The sequence below is a fragment of the Ambystoma mexicanum genome, chromosome 5q (assembly GCF_040938575.1).
Source record: "Ambystoma mexicanum isolate Mex_15411 chromosome 5q, UKY_AmexF1_1, whole genome shotgun sequence".
Lineage (NCBI taxonomy): Eukaryota > Metazoa > Chordata > Amphibia > Caudata > Ambystomatidae > Ambystoma > Ambystoma mexicanum.
The window spans coordinates 1275270287-1275286506 of NC_090933.1; the positions used below are offsets into that span (position 1 = coordinate 1275270287).

Below are 16220 nucleotides of genomic sequence, written 5' to 3' on the forward strand. Positions count from 1 at the left end.
TTGCCAGGGAGGCAGTGCAAGTGGAGAGTGGCTGGGCCAAGGACCGAGGTCGGAGAGAGTGGCCCAGTTGCAGATTCAGTGCAGTTTCAGTGAAGAATTTAGCAGGGGAGAGGGAGAGAGAAAGCAGAAGCAAAGAGGAAGGTTTTGAGGTGCTTCCGGAACCGGAGATGGTTCTCCTCAAGTTTCAGGGAGGCAGGAAGGCTGTTCCAGGGGGAGGCCCCTGCCGCGGAGCGAGATCTACCCCCAGCTCGTTGCTTCGAGAAGCAGCTGACCCTGAGGGAGTTGGAGACGGATGAGCGAAGGGCTCTGGAAGGAAGATATTTAGGAAGAGCGAGTTGAAGGTATTTGGGCCCCAGAAGGCCTTGTGGACAATGCAGAGGGGGTTTTGAACTTAATCCTCGCAGCCACTGGGAGCCACTATAGAGATTTCAGTCCTGGAGAGATACGGTCCCTGGGCTTGAGGCCAAGGACAAGTCTCGCAGTCCTGTTCTGGATGAGTTGCAGAGGGCGGAGAGTGGAGGCAGGCATATTAAGATATAGGCTGTTACAGTAGTCCAGCTTCGAGAGAACCAGGGCTCGGGAGACAGTGAGCTTCTGGGGGAAGGAGAGGAAGGGAAGAATACCTCTGAGGAGTGCAGCTGGTAGTGTAACTTCTTAGAGACGTCAGATATATGAGGAGAGAAGGAGGGTGTGGAGTCGAAGATGACCCCGAGGTTTTTTGACTTGCAGGTAGGAGCAGGAAGAGGGCCAAGAGAGGCTGGCCAGAGAGCTGCAGGGAAAGAGGGAGTGGGTGTGCCGATGAGTAGAATCTCAGTCTTACTGGCATGAAGGCATAGGTCATTGGCGGCACACCATTCCTGGATAGCAGACAGTCAGAGATGAGGGAAGGAGAGGAGGAGGCCGAGGGTAGCCTGAAAATGAGCTCTGTATCGTCCGCATAGCACTGAAAGATGGGGTAGAGAGCGGCGATGCGGTGGGCAAGGAGTGCCAGATACTGGTTGAAAAGCCAGGGAGAGAGATTAGATCCCTGGGGGACACCACAGGTAGAGAAAAAGAAGTCAGAGGAAGGACCCCAGTTGGACCTGGGAGGGTCGATTGGAAAGGAAAGGGGTCAGCCACGCCAGAGCCTGACCAGTGATACCCAGGTTATCACAGAGACGGTTGAGCAGGATGGCATGGTTGACAGTGTCAAAGGCAGAAGAGAGATCGGGCAGAATGAGAACACACAGTGTTGGAGTCTAGGTTCGAGAGCAGGTCCTCACGGATGTTCAGGAAAGCAGTTTCCGTGCTTCTGGCAGCTCTGAAGCCAGATTGATGGTCATGAAGACTACCAACAGATTCAGCATGGAGGTTAAGCTGGGAGATGGCCAGTTTCTCCAGGAGCTTGCCCAGGAAGGGAGTGGTGGAGATTGGGCGATAGTCGGGCAGGAGGGGTCGGAAGAGGGTTTCTTAAGAAGAGGGTGCACAAGGGAGTGCTTAAGGGGGGATGGGAAGACTACAGAGGCGAAGGAGTGGTTGCAAAAGTCAGCCAGGGAGTCGATGTGGTCCTTGATCGTTTGAGGAACAGGGGTGATCCTGTTTAGACGAGACTTTCATAGATCGGACTTGTCTGGAAACCTCGTCAGCAGAGAAAAGGGGAAAGGCAGAGAAGGGGGGAGGAGGGGTGGCTGCAGAAGGGCCAGAGGAGGAGCCGGGAAGAGAGGGAGGGAGGTGATAGGAGGAGAGAGGACAGGATGTCCTGAGTTTTAGAGATGAAGTGAGAGGCCAATGCAGTGCAGAGGGCCTGGGAGGGGACAGGAGAGGTAGAGACTGCAGCAGGGTTGGCAAGCTCCTTGCAGATTTTAAAGAGTTCGGCCGAATTGTTAGATGCCGCAGAGATGCGGGCTTGGATAAGGGCTCTCTTCTTGGTGAGAACAGAGAGACGGTATTGCCTTTGGAGCAGGCGGCAGGCCAGTTTGTCAGAGGATGAACATGAAGCACACAATTTCCTCTCTGCCACCCTGCACTTGCGTTTTAGGGTGACGAGATCCGAGTCATACAAGGAGTTACATTTGGCTTTGGGCTTCAGGCGGATTCTCATGACAGGGGCAAGGATATCAAGAGTATCAGATATAGCAGAGTGGAGCGTGGAGAGGGCTGTGTCAGGGTGGGAGTCAGCCGAAGGGGGAGGGGGCGAGAAGGTGGCAGCGAAAGCCTCAACTGACATGCGCTTCATGGGTCGGATGACCGAGAAGGTGGGTGGCAGTGATGAGGGTGGCTTTGCCTGTGGGGTAGGGAGGGTGAGGTGGGAGGATAGGAGAAAGGGATCACTCCAGGAGAGAGGAGTGGAGAGAGAGGGACGGAGAGGGGAAGGTCGGAAGAGATCAGAGCATCAAGAGTGTGCCCTGCAGAATGAGTAGGCCCAGACGGGAGAATAGAGAGAGAGTGTCGCAGAGGTCACAAAAGAGTCCAGAGGGGGGACAGGAGGCATCCCGGTGGATGTTGAAGTCACCAAGAAAGAGGAGTTGAGTGGTTGAGGACAGGAATGAGGAGGAGAGGTCAGCCCACTCAGAGGAAGAAGGAGATTTGACCAGGTGGGCGATAGATAGTAGCCACGGTAAGGGAATGGCTGGGAGGGAGAGAGAGTCGGCAGACAAGACATTCAAAAGAGGAGTAGGTCTGCGTAGGAGTGACAGTGGCAGGAATCCACTCAGGGAAGATAAGGGCAACACCACCCCCTGAACGGTTGGGCCTGGGCACGGAGAGGATCTTGTAACCGTCAGGTAGGAGTGTGTCAAAGCTGGTGACAGAGCTGGCCGTGAACCATGTCTCAATGAGACCGAGGACGTCATGGTCCAATTCCTCAAGAAGGCGACAGATATCAGAGGAATGTTTGGTGGCAGAGCGAGAGTTAAGAGTGGCAATGTGGAGAAGGTTGCCATCCTTGAAGGACTTCCGGGGAGGGGTACAGATCAGAGGTACGCCCTGCGGAGGTGAAGAAGGAGGTGAAGGAGCAAGAGAGGGGGCAGGGAGGGAGGGTAGAGGCAAGGTAGCCGAGGACAGAGGAGGGGGGACAGCAGGAGAGGAAAGGAAGTTGATGAGGCGTGGGAGGCATCTATCAAAGAGGTGAAGGTTGGCCCGAGGGCCTTGGACCAAGACGGTCCCATTAGCGTAGACATTAATGATGGCCTTAGAGGAGTGGAAGGGGGTCAAGAGGACATCCCAACGGGTGCCACCATTAATGGGAGAAGAGGAGAAAGGAGAGAGCACAGAGACCATATGAAGGGTCCATAGGTCAGGCGAAGGCACGAAAAAGAGGATGTCAGTGAGAGTTTCCTTGGAGCAGGCACTAGTGTAGGTGTCAGCAATAGGGAGGCCTGGGTTGGAGACCATGATGTCCTTTTTAAACTTTTTCCTACCAGATTTAGTGAGGAGAGCAGGATAGTCAATAGCGAAGCAGTTAGAGAAGATAGGCGAGATAGAGAGCACCATGGAATAGGAGGGAGTGGGGGGGGGGAGACAGACGAGATGAGAGCACGCAAGTGAGCGGCAAGCCCAAGTCTACCGCATTTCAGAGAACAACAGTAAATGCGTATTAGGTACCCAGTGGAGAGGCCACCTAAGTTTGAGAATCCTGCAAGGGGAGAAAAAAAAAACAGTTTACCACAACTGTGGAACACAGTGTGGTGTAGACACCATGCGAATGAAGTGAAAGGTGTAGGTGGGGTGGGCCGGCAGAAGTGGAGAAAGCAAGGTGAAAACTGGCGCCTGGCGTCCCCTGCGGACACCTGCAGACACACAGGGAGCCGCAGCCGTAGGAGCTGCCCTTTGCCTAAGGGGACCCTTAGCCGAGGGGGCTGCCGGGCAGGGGGCTGCCCAGGGGGTGGGATGTTAAGGCAGGAGGAGAGGAAGGGGAGGGGGGGTGTGGGTAGGCAGGTAGGCGGGAAGGGAGAGGGGGAGAGGAGGACCAGGAAGTGAGGTGGAGGGAGGGGGCAGGGGGCAGCACAAACCGCGCACGGAGCGCGGAGGAACAACAAAAACAACAGTGCTTGGTAAGATCTTAACTGAAGGCCCAACGGGGCCTGGAAGGCAGCCTCACAGCAGGGCTACGGGCGACCGCTCGATCCCGCTCCGGCTCAACAAAGAAGCGAGCGTGGAGAGTGGTCACTGCGTAGTCCTGGAGGGACTACGAGGACAGCCAATCAGAAGGGGGTTGGGCGGGGAGGAAGGAAGGAAGGGAGAGGGGGAAGAGGAGGACCAGGAAGTGAGGTGGAGGGAGGGGGCAAGGGGCAGCACAAACCGCGCACGGAGCGCTAAGGAACAACAAAAACAACAGTGCTTGGTAAGATCTTAACTGAAGGCCCAACGGGGCCTGGAAGGTAGCCTCACAGCAGGGCTACGGGCGACATCGCATCCGGGCTTGACCCCAGATGCGAGGGAAGTCCATAGTGGTATCCGAGAACTGCTGTGGTGCTATTTGCGTGAGCCGCAAGGAGCTGAAAACACGTAGTGCCGCTGATCTGACGTTTGCCCATTGCTGCAGCTGACCTTCCATTCGTAGTGCAGGAGTCCCCAGATGTCATCCCGCTTGTCCTCACGACTGAGGCCCACGAAACACAGGATCTGCAGACCTACACAGGAAAAGAAGCCAGCTGGAACCAATGTCCTCTAACCAAAGGTACAGTAAAACTAAGGGGACTTGCATCTTGTGTAGCCTTGCTAGTTCTTAGTTGAACATATCTTGGTTGCTTTTGCAGAGTTGCTTTCAGCTTTGACCCGCACAAGCCTCCTAGCTTGTGGCCCTACAGTGATTCTATTTTCCTACAAAGGCTTCTAAAACATTGTGCAAGACTTACTTACCTAAAACATTGTGCAAGACTTACTTACCTGCAGGAAGTGCTTCAGCTCACCTAGACAATTGCTCAATTAACTTGGTCTGGCTGGCTCCTTGAAATACTCTTCTTACCTTCAACTTCCTGCCTTACCTCTCCTCCGGGAAAGGGTTAATTTACTTTGCATTGGGGGGTTCAAAAGTACTTGCCGGCTTCAGAATATTTGTGTAACCTTTGTTTTATTCTTAAACACTTTTCTCTGACACCAAACTCAGTATTGCTCCAAATGTACCAGTGATAAATAACTAGGACACTGTGGACATTAATATAAGTTGCCTCAGGGTGTAGGAAGTATGTGTGCCATCCCAAATGGGTACTTGCTGATTTAGAGAAACTAAGGGTGTATTTAAGTGTATTTTTGTGTTATTTATTGCTCCCTTCTGAAGAAGGCGTATTCAACTCACTTAATGTTAAAGGACATTTGTACCGCGCACTATCACCACCGAAGTGGTCCCCTGGCGGCTCTGAAAAGGGGATGAGAGGGGTGGGTTAGTGGGAATAAGCTGGAAAAGTGCAAGAGAGCAGTGATGTGCTGTTGGCAGCCTCAGCCCAGTGGGTCCGTTGGCTGGGCTTGGGGTGTTTTATGGTCCGTAGTCGTCGTGTGCTGTTGTGCAAGTCTATGTGTGGTTTGTTTTGTTGTTGCATTGTTGTGAAATTTGTGCGGATTGCTGCGTTTTAGGCTTGTGGTTGTGTTTGGTTATAGTTTGAGAGGTGTATGCAGAGGGATGGAATTGTTAGTTGGTTGGTTAGTTAGTTAGCATTGCTGTCCTTGCAATTGTGGGATTCCATCTAGGTGCGGTACATGCTAGCAGTCACATTTCTATCTAGATTCGACGCAAGCTAGGTTCAGAATTCTAAATGTGGTGCATGCTAACAGTCACATTTCTATCTAGATGCGACGCGAGCTGAAGTTCAGAATTCTATGTGTGGTACATGCCAACAGAGACATTTCTATCTAGATGCGACGCAGGCTAGGTTCAGAATTCCAAGTGTGGTGCATGCTAAGAATCACATTTCTAAAATTCCATCTAAGGGTGGCATATGCTAATAATCATATTTCTATCTAGATTTGGCACAGAATAAACTTCAGAATTCCATCTAAGTGTGGCATATGCTAACAATCACATTTCTGTCTAGATTTGGCGCAGAATAAACTTGAGAATTCCATCTAAGTGTGGCATATGCTAACAATCACATTTCTATCTAGATGAAGCGGGCTAAGCTTGAGAATTCCATCTAAGTGTGGCATATGCTAATAATAATATTTCTATCTAGATGAAGCGGGATACGCTTGAGAATTCCATCTAAGTGTGGCATATGCTAATAATAATATTTCTATCTAGATGAAGCGGGCTAAGCTTGAGAATTCCATCTAAGTGTGGCCTATGCTAATAATAATATTTCTATCTAGATGAAGCGGGCTAAGCTTGAGAATTCCATCTAAGTGTGGCATATGCTAATAATAATATTTCTATCTAGATGAAGCGGGCTAAGCTTGAGAATTCCATCTAAGTGTGGCATATACTAACAATTACATTTCTATCTAGATGCGAGGCAAGCTAGGTTCAGAGTTCTAAGTTTGGTGCATGCTAATAATCACATATGCTATCAGTCACATTTCTGTCTAGATTTGGCACAGGCTTTGTGGTTCTCTCGGGGTATGGTACTAGTTAAAACTATACTGCAGGCAGCGTTAGCTGTCCAGTCATAATAGGTTTAGGCTGGTGGTCACATCTCTCTAATAATGCATGGTGTAGGTCTGTAGCAGTCTAGGCCATTGAAAGCTGATTTAGGGTGGCATGAGCTTTCTGGAGTAGAGTAATTGCTCTACCCCTCACCCATGCCAGCACTTACAGTTTTGTCAGTGTCTGGTGGCTTCATTGGCTTCCCCTGTGGACACCTGCAGACACCTCAGAGTCGCCAATGTCAGAGCTGCCCTTGGCCTTGGGGCCCTTAGACGCAGGGGCTGCCGGGCAGAGGGCTGCCCTGGGAGTTTCAGTTAGGCCAGAATGTGGACCAATCATGGATGCAGGGAGGATCGGGAGGCGGGCGGAGGGAGGGGAAGAGGAAGGGAGGAGGGTTGGGAAATGGAGGCTGCACGCGGGTCACAGGGCATTGTTTAATCAAGAAACCTTGCGTGTATGAGTTTATATGGATACGTCACTGTGACTCTCTGTGTAACCACCCTACTGCTCACATTGACCCCTCTTGAGTTAGGCCTGGCTGCTCAGCCACACTAACAACCTGTGTAGCACAGACGTCTACCAAAGGTTGGGTTATCTATTGCCAGGACGACAAGGTTGGTGTAGTCTCCCAAAGGTTACTGCACACGATCTTGCCTACCACCCTGCAACATCTGACTTTGTTTTGCCCGAAACGAAGAACTGAAAGAACCATGCTCCTTTATGAGAAGTTGAATGCACAGGTGCGGATGCCTGGTGGGGGAGACTTTATAGAGGATCTAGCCCTGCACTAATCAGATGTCTGGTGGCATTCTGTGAGAGACTTTATCACAGAGAATCCTAGGATTAATGAGTGGAGGAGACTGTCCATCGATTATAGATGGCATCTAATAGAAATAACCTAAATTGGTACCATGGATGCTTCTCTATTGAACTGAATACAGGACTCTATGTGGAAGAATCTAGAGGAGGATTGGTCATCTTAACATGACTCTTCTCGAATCTTTGGGCATTGGAGACTTTTTTGGGACCCATGGTATTTATAGATGAATGAATTGTATTTTGTGCACTTAGAGCTTAAAAAGAAACTGTTGATGGATTTTTATTTCGATAGGTGGATGCAAAAACTGAATGTTTAATAAATAAAAAAGATTAAACCTTTCCCAGCAATACTAGTAAAGACTAATGTACCACGTTATGAGGGACAGTTAGAATCAAAGTCAATGGGTCAGAAGAGGCTGCAGGGAGCCAGGACAGCCAAAGTCAATTTGAACAATGTCTATGGAGCTGAGGCACTTCTTAGATAGCACAAAAGTCTTGCACAAAGTTAGAGTTTATAGAAAATCACTGTTGGGCCACAAGCCGTTAGGCTTGTGAAGGTCAGAGCTGAGATCAACTCTGCAAAAAGCAGCTACTGCAAGTCTCAAGTGAGATATGCAAGCCACAGACAACAAAAAGAGACAAGTGCACATTTGGCAGCACAGTACCTTAGGTTAGAAGAAGAGTATCCAGCTGGCTTCTGTTCTGGTTGCAGATCCTGGGTTCTTGGGCCTCTGGGTTCTTGGCCCTCATTCGTAGGGACAGGAGGGAGGATGTCTGAAGGACTGCTGCACGGCAGTTTGAAGATCAGCGGCAGCTACGGGCTCTTCTCAGTTCAGCGGCACTTAGCGTTTTCAGCTACCGGCAAATGGAACCACCGAGGATCGTGGACACTTGAAGGGCTTCCTTTACTCGAGTCCAGCACTCTTGTGATGTGACTCAAGCTTGGGTTGTCCTGCTTCAGGAGGGTCCTTAGGATCTTTCTGGAGTTTTGGTGCAGCTTAAAGACGTTGCACTCTACTTCGGATTTCTCGAACCCTGGCACTCGGTTCCAGCAGCAGCAAAGTAGTGCAGCTAGTTGGGGAAGGTCTTTTAGCAAACTTCATCTTGGGGTTAGTTGGTCGCACCAACCCAAGGGAAGACTTTGTCCTCGTCAGAGCTTCCCTAGTCGATTGGGAAAAGCAGTGTCAGCACAGCAGCAGGGCTTCACCAGGCAGTTCAAAGGTCCAGGAGGATACAGCAAGCTTCTCGTCACAATTCCTTCATCAGATGTTTCGTCCAGTGGTCAACTCTGGTCTTCAGTTCAAAAAGCCTCGCCTTTTATGCCCGTTTCTCCTATTCATGCACAGACTAGCTGTCAATCACACAGCGCGGTGGCTGTCCTGCAAGGACAGCCAGCCAGCCAGCCAGCCAGCCAATCAGCAATGGGTGCATTCAGGTAACCAAGGAAACTAAGGACAGGAGAGTTTTGAGCACCTCCCTCACTTCCAGCCCTGCCAGACACACTGGAGCCAGAGGCAGGTTTCAGTACTGGAGCCCGCTAAAGGAAAAATGAACAAAAGGGTTAAATCTGGTTTGGTGCGCAGAGTAAAAACCAAGAAAGACCTCCCAAGCAAGAAATGGCAAAAGACCGGGCCATTTTGACATAATGGTCACCCATGGGTGCTGTACTGCAGCTGTGGATTCAGCCTGCAGTAGAAAAGCACAATGGTAGGAAAATTAAACCATTGCCACCAGCCATTTAAAGTCATAACATAAAAAAAATGGTACATGAGTAAGTAGGAAAAGGGGCTACTAAGTAACCCTCCAGCACTCCACATAAAATGGGGTGTGCTGGACTTGCATAGGAAAAAGCTAAGCAAAGTCAATTTCACTTTATTACTCTTGGGAACAGTAGTTCACCCAAGAGAAGGTATTTAAACCGTAAGAGAAATCTATAGGATTTCTCTGTGACACTGCACTGAAGGTGCTGTGCATCACCATTCAAGAAGTAGATGTCTATGGAGTCGGTCAGAGTCCAAAAACAAAGAAAATACAGAACCCAAATTAGATCAAAATACATGAGTGAGAAAAAAGGTCTCGCTCACTCCAGGATACAAATTTTTAAAAGTCTGAAAGTTCACCAAAAAAGCTGTGAGTCTCCAAGATGGGAGGAATTTAGCATTGAACTGAAAATTCTCCCAAACAGGCTGCAAACTGCCAATACCCTGGAACCTCGGACCATCCTGCAGTGCATCGTTTCCCAAAGACTGAATCTTCCTGAAACTTTGGTGGACTCCTGATTGCCAGTGGCTGACAAGCTCAGAGTTTGGCCTTCCATGCTGTAGACGTCGCCGGAATAATTTGAGGCCTGGAACTTTGGGGATCGCCAGCTTGTGTTACAAGATTCACCTCTGCCAGATTAATATTCCAGCATCAAGGGGACCTGAGATAGGTGGCAAAGTCTGAGTGTGGCAATTGTCCACCCCTTGTGTCGCCGTGCATCAGTGTCCGTCGTCCGAAACAGCTTTTCTGCATCCAATTCTGTGCTGAGAGGGGCCCTGCATTCTCCAACCTTATGGCCTTCCACCAGCATTTGTCGCAGACCGGAGAAGTGCTTGAACTTGCAACCCCTGGGCATCAAGGGCTAAAGCTGATGGTGGGAAAAGCGACCTCGGACCCTCTTTAGAAGACCTGCCAAGTCCCAAGAAGAATCTGAGCATGGGGGGTAAGTTTGTAACGATACTTAACTGAACCCCTAACCTCCCCTTTAAAAACATTTGATAATGAACAAGTTACTTACCTGTAACTATTGTTCTCCAGCATGGGTCTGACATGGATTCAAATGCTCATGAATATTCCCATTCAGGCCGGGAATCCTCAGTAAAATTAAAAAACTGTTTCACTTTCACTTACAAACAGTATTTCTCCTCTAAACCAGTCACTGATCTCTGGGTCATACTGCACCCAGCAACGACTGCCCTCTCACTAAGCCCCGGCAGCCAACTTCAGATTTGGTAGCACGTATAGTGGCAGTATGACCAAGAGCAGCCTGAGAGGGGCTGGAGGGAGGGGGTTTGCATGTGAATCCATGTCAGAACCACGCTGGAGAACAATAGTTACAGGTAACTTGTTCCTTCTCCAGCATGGGGTCTGAGGAATTCACATGCTCTTGAATAAAGAATACATAGCAGTACGCCATTACACAACCACGGGAGGTGGCAAGGCTCAACAGAAGCAATTATTCTTACCTCCGGAACAGGCTCACCTTCAAGCGAACAGGCTGCATAGCATTGCTTGACCGACTCTCGACTCCTCTCTGGAATCCATGTGGATGCAGCAGAATCTTATGAAGGTGTATGTGGACCTCCACGCAGCAGCCCTGCAGATGTCCAGCAGGGGCAAACCAGACAGTAACGCCATTGTCGCAGAGATCGCTCTGGTGGAATGGGCTCTCACACAGCAGGTCGGTGGTCGGTTTGCCAACCGGTGGCAGTGTGATACAGCCGGAGAGCCACCTCGAGATGGAAGCCTGGACGAACAAGTTACTCTTACCTGGTAACGTACTTTCGATGGGATGGTCCAACGACGTATTCCATATCTATGACAGTAATCACCGCAGCACAGCTGTGGTGATTACTGTCATAGATATGGAATACGCTGGAGGACCTAATCCCCTCGAAAAGGCCATCCCATGGTTCACAGGACCAAAGTTCATGAATAGTTGAGACGTCTTCCGGAAACTCTGTGTGCCACATAGAACTTCAGAGCATGAGCCTCATCCAGTGAGTGCAAAGTCCTTTCAGCCGGCAAAGGTGGTTTCGGAAAAAACACAGGCAACACCAAAAGGCACCTTGAGGTGGAATTCTGACAGAACCTTGGGCATGAAGGAGGGGTGCGACCGCAGCACCACCCTCGTGTCATGCAAATTGCAGGATAGGGCCTGGATCGCACCTACCCTCCTGGCATAGGTGATGGACACGAGGAACAGTGTCTTCCATGAGGGGGCCCCCCTCATGAGCCTCGTCAGCACCACATCGAGTACCCATGCCAGGCCAAGCGCCTTCACCGGTGGGAATGATCGAAACTGTCCTTTGAAGAACTCCTTGACTAGACGATGTGATCATCCTGCAGACCTGGTATAGCGGAGGATAGCCGCCAGAAGCACCTTGAAAGAGGCATGCACCAGACTGGCCTTGGCCAAGTACAATAATTACGGAAGAATCTGCGGGCAGGGACCCTGAGAGGGTTGATCTTCTGAGACCGCCACCATGTAGCGAAACACTTCCATTTGTGCCGTAGCACTTTATAGAGTCAATGACGCTCTGGCCTTGGAAAGGACCTCCCTGCAGTCCGTCGCCAACTCGTAGCCTCCAAACTCTAGGGCCAAACCCTCAGGTTCAGCGATCGTGGGTCGTGATGCAGGATTGCACCTCCTTCCAGAGGAGACGCTCACAGGCTGAGAAGGTCCGGGTACCAAATCTGACTCAGCCACGCCAGAGTAACGAGTATCATCGTCCATCGGCACTGTAAGTTGATTGAGGGAACGCGTTCAGGAACAGGCCTTCCCACTGGAAGGAGAACAAGTCCCCCATGTTCCTCGGCTGATGGAACCTGCTGGCCAAGTCCTGGCATTTGGAGTTAGCCGCCATCGCAAACAGATCGATCTGGGGTCTGTCCCATTTGAAGTTGCGGGCCACCTGATCCTGCCGAAGTTCCCACTCATGGCAGGAGCGCCGGCGATGGAAAGGGGATTGGGAACAAGTCTTGGTCGATGCCCCAGTGCCACAAGTTCTGCACCTCTCTTGAGAGCTGGGGATCGAGTGTCCCCTTGCTTGTAGATTATCATAGTGGTGTTGTCCGTGACGATACTCACCTCTTTGCCCTCCAGGACAGAAGGAATGACTTGAGGGCCCAGAAATGCCCGCAGCTCATGGATATTGATGTGGAGATCCTTCTCTTCTGGCATCCACAGGGCTCTGGCATGTGGACGTCGGGTGTGCCCCCCCCCCCCCCCAGCACTCGAGGGAAACCTCTGTGCTGACTGTCTCCTGGTATGGGGGGGGGTGATGCTGGAGGGGAAGGCCTCACCACCTTATCAGTCGACAGAACTCCTCGTTGAAGGGTGTTTGGGGGGGAATCTTGTCTGCAAAGCATCCGGACACCTGTACCCAGCAAGCATGCAGGAACTCCTGAAGAGGTTGCATCTGTAGCCTGTAGAGTCCGATAAAGTAGATGCATGAAGACATCATGCCGTACAGCAACTTGACGGTCTGCACAGTGGCAGTTTTCAGCAACAACAGCCGCTGTTCCTTCCCCAGTTTGGCCGCTACCCTCTCCTCCGAGGTCGATGGTAGGCAGGGGACCGTGTTGAGACTGGCTCCCAGGAAAATTGCATTCTACGATGCAATCAAGCATGACTTTGGATAATTCACAGAGCATCCCAGATCTGCCAGCAACTGGACGGTCCTTTCCATGTGCCCGACGGCCACTTCCCTTGACTTGGCCCAGATGAGCCAGTCGTCGAGGTATGGGTACACGTGTACAGCCTGTAGAAGTAGATGGGCCACCACTTGCCAGGCACTTCAGAAACACCCTAGTCGTGAACTTCAGGCTGAAGGGGAGGCCCTTGAATTGGTAAGGTCATCCTTGCACCACGAAGCGCAGGAACCTCCAATGCTTCCTGTGGATGGGGAGTATGCGTCCTCCAGAACCAGCAACAACAAGAAGTCTCCTTTCTTCAGTTGGCCGAGCATGTGCTGCAACGTGACCATCTTGAATTTTTGGGACTTGAGGTATTTGTTGAGCTGCTGCAAGTCTACAATGGGCCTCCAGCCCCCGGTCTTTTTCTTTACTTAAAAGTATCTGGAGTAGACTCCAGAGCCCCAGAGTCGTCTTGGAACTAGCTCCATCGCCAGCATGGCCCGTACCTCTTGCAGGAGCTGAGATGTGCTGTTCCTGCAGGGCCACCACAGGGATCTGCGCACATTTTTTCTGAAACTCCAGAGTAGGTCCGTGGGCTAGAGCATCTAGCACCCATCTGTCGTTGGAGATCATCCACTTGCCAACGAAACACGCCAGCCAGCCGCCCACTGGGGTGCATGGGTGGGGGCCTGACGTCTTGGCCGGTTCAGCCTGCTTTGTCGGCTGCATCCCGCCTAAGGAGCTGCGACAGCGTTGGCCAGCTCCACCGAAAGTCTTGAAAGCCTCTGTAGGCCTCTTGGGTCATGGACCACCGAGGCCGGCAACGGTTGCGACCTAGGCATCTGGGTGCAGAATCAGGCACCCAGTATATTTTCACCAGCCTATCCCGCATGGCTGCAGCTGAGGCCAGGTTCTTCATCAGGGCCAGGTCCTCCTCCCAAATATCGACGAGGGGTACCGCCATGATGGTCTTCCTCCGACTCATGCCTCTGGTAGAGAAAACCTTCCTTTTTGGTCTCTTTGGGGGTCAGCTGGAAGAGGTTGGACACTCTGGCGATCATGACATGAAACAACCCCACATCATCTGGAGGGGCCACCCTCTGCTGCGGCGAACCGACCGCGTGACAATGTCATCTGTCGTGTCTGTTCCCGTGCCCTGGTCCCTTGGGGGGGGGAGGGGGGGGGTCTGGGGGGAACGAGCAGGGTGCAGAGGTTGATGAGGAGGTGAGGTGCTGGATGGCGCTTCTGCTTTTTTGCCGGAGGTTGATCCGTGGCCACCGGGGCCACTGGTGTCGGGGAATCCGCCTCTAGATTTCTGACACCACAGTGTGCAGGGTCGAGAGTATGACCAGCGATACGTCTCTTGGAGCCAGGTCGGCAAGCTTACTAGGCCCATGCCGTCGGCATTTCCATCATCGCCTCCATTTCCGCCGTCGTCCCCCCACATCCTCATGGATCTTATACATGGACTCGACCTAAGGACTCTTCGTCCCCCAGTCCCCCTTTTTGCATCCTGAGGGGTCAGATTTGGGTTCAACTCCAGCATCCTCTTTTCCGGTGTCCTCTCCACTGCCCCAGTGGAGGCCCCCCGCCTAGGGGGCAGGAACACTGGTCACAGCCAGGGCTACCTTGACCTTGTCAGCCACTTTGGCCTTCGAGATGGCGGCCGCTATCAACTCGATAGTCGACGAATTCTCTTGTACCGCCAGGTCCTTTTTAGGCAAGTCGATCACCTTTTCTTGCACCTTAAGCTTCAGGCTTCTCTCGCAGCTTAGCCGGGTTGGACAATTTCCTCTGAAGAGGAGCTGGATCAATGGCTGGGGATGGAGGCAGCTGGTGAGGTTGAATGCGCCTGCCCATTGTGGGACCCGCTTAAGCAGCGACCCCAACTGAGACGGACTCGCAGTGCTTGGCCTGGTCTTGGGCGCCCATGGATGGAGTGCCCTCAAAGGACTTAGAAGCCCGCTCCTCGGACTGGACGGTCCTGGGTGAGGTATGCCCCTGATTGGGGCACGGGGCAGAGGCCTTTGGCGCTGAGCCCGCCGCCCGTCTACTGTGACTATCTTTTGTGGTTCTTTTGCTGAACCAGAGGCAGATCTTGCAATCTCCTTCTCGGTGGTCCGGGTGGAGACAGATGCACTGAAGAGGTTTGTCCTGTACAAACAGGTTCTGCAGTCTGCAGCTGGAACAGAGCTTGAAAAAGGAGCATCTCTTTTCCTCTGACATGGTCCGGTGTGCGGAGTAGGCTTGAGGCCTTCTGGCACTTTCAAGCACTTGACGATCCTTGCCCTTGAGGGGTGTGTAATTCACCAATTCTCTCAGAAAAAGGCTGAAAACGTAGAAGCTCACTCAAGGACTCCCAACACTTCAACATGAAGTAAAAATCTGAAGATGGCTGCCCTAGGAGGGGCTTATGGAGAGGACAGTCATTGGCCGCGGGCAGTATGACCCAGAGTTCAGCGATTGGTTTAGAGGAGAAATACAGTTTGTAAGTGAAAGTGAAACTTTTTTTCTTTTAATGAGGATTCCCCAGCCTGACAACGGGAAAAATATTCATGAGCATGTGAATCCATGCCAGACCCCATGCTGGAGAACTTTTGAAAAATTTTACAAGAGTTTGGCTTTGCCATTGCTATCCCGCGCAAGCACACTGAAAGTCCTCTAACACTAAACTAGGTTGACCTATCTATAGATCTGGCCACCAGGCCAAAGAATAGCAAATCAGTCCCAACAAGCACAAAGACCCAAACCACTTTATAAGCGCTAGTGAAGCTGTTCAATATTATCCTGAAGTGTCTTTCCATTACTAATGCAGCCCTGTACCTACCTGTGTTTCACTGGTCATTGAACCAAATGTTTTTCTGTATTTCTCATAAGGGTGAATGCATATATCTGTTTTATTAGTGTTGGTGTGACAATATTTGGTTAAAGGTCTTACTTGCTTAGTGTGTCATTTAAAGGCCTTATAAACTATTGTACACTTACCTGTCTAAATGGAATTACAGACGTTGCTCTGGTAGGCTCATTGCAATCCTAGATAACACTCGCACCCTTCCTGGGACTAATCCTTGCCGGTCCGGTGCATTTGAGTTTGGCTAAACTCAGGGTCTTCCCTATTCACCATAATCGGGTCATCTCCCAAAATCCTTCCCAGAGGGGTGATCTCTGAAATCCATCTTAAATTGGCAATGTGTGCTCTTATAATGGGGACACCAACATAGCATGTTAAATGAGCACCTTAACAGATAAACATGCTAGGCACATCTGACAAACCATGATTCCACACTTTCAGAGTAGTAGCGACAGGTAAAATTCTTAAGAGGAAAATAAAGCACCACCATATGGCGAGACATTTGTACCCAAGTATCTTTCAGAACCATAATCTGTTTTCACTGTATAACACTTTCTCAATTTGCTATCCACAATTTTAGCTGCATGCTAATCC

The 16220-nt window shown here is 50.9% G+C and overlaps 1 protein-coding gene across 27 annotated transcripts in view; it reads right to left on the bottom strand.

Annotated features, from left to right (window-relative positions):
• SCRIB (scribble planar cell polarity protein) overlaps positions 1 to 16220 on the bottom strand; it is a 1329907-nt gene that overhangs the window by 778318 nt on the left and 535369 nt on the right. The window lies entirely within an intron of this gene.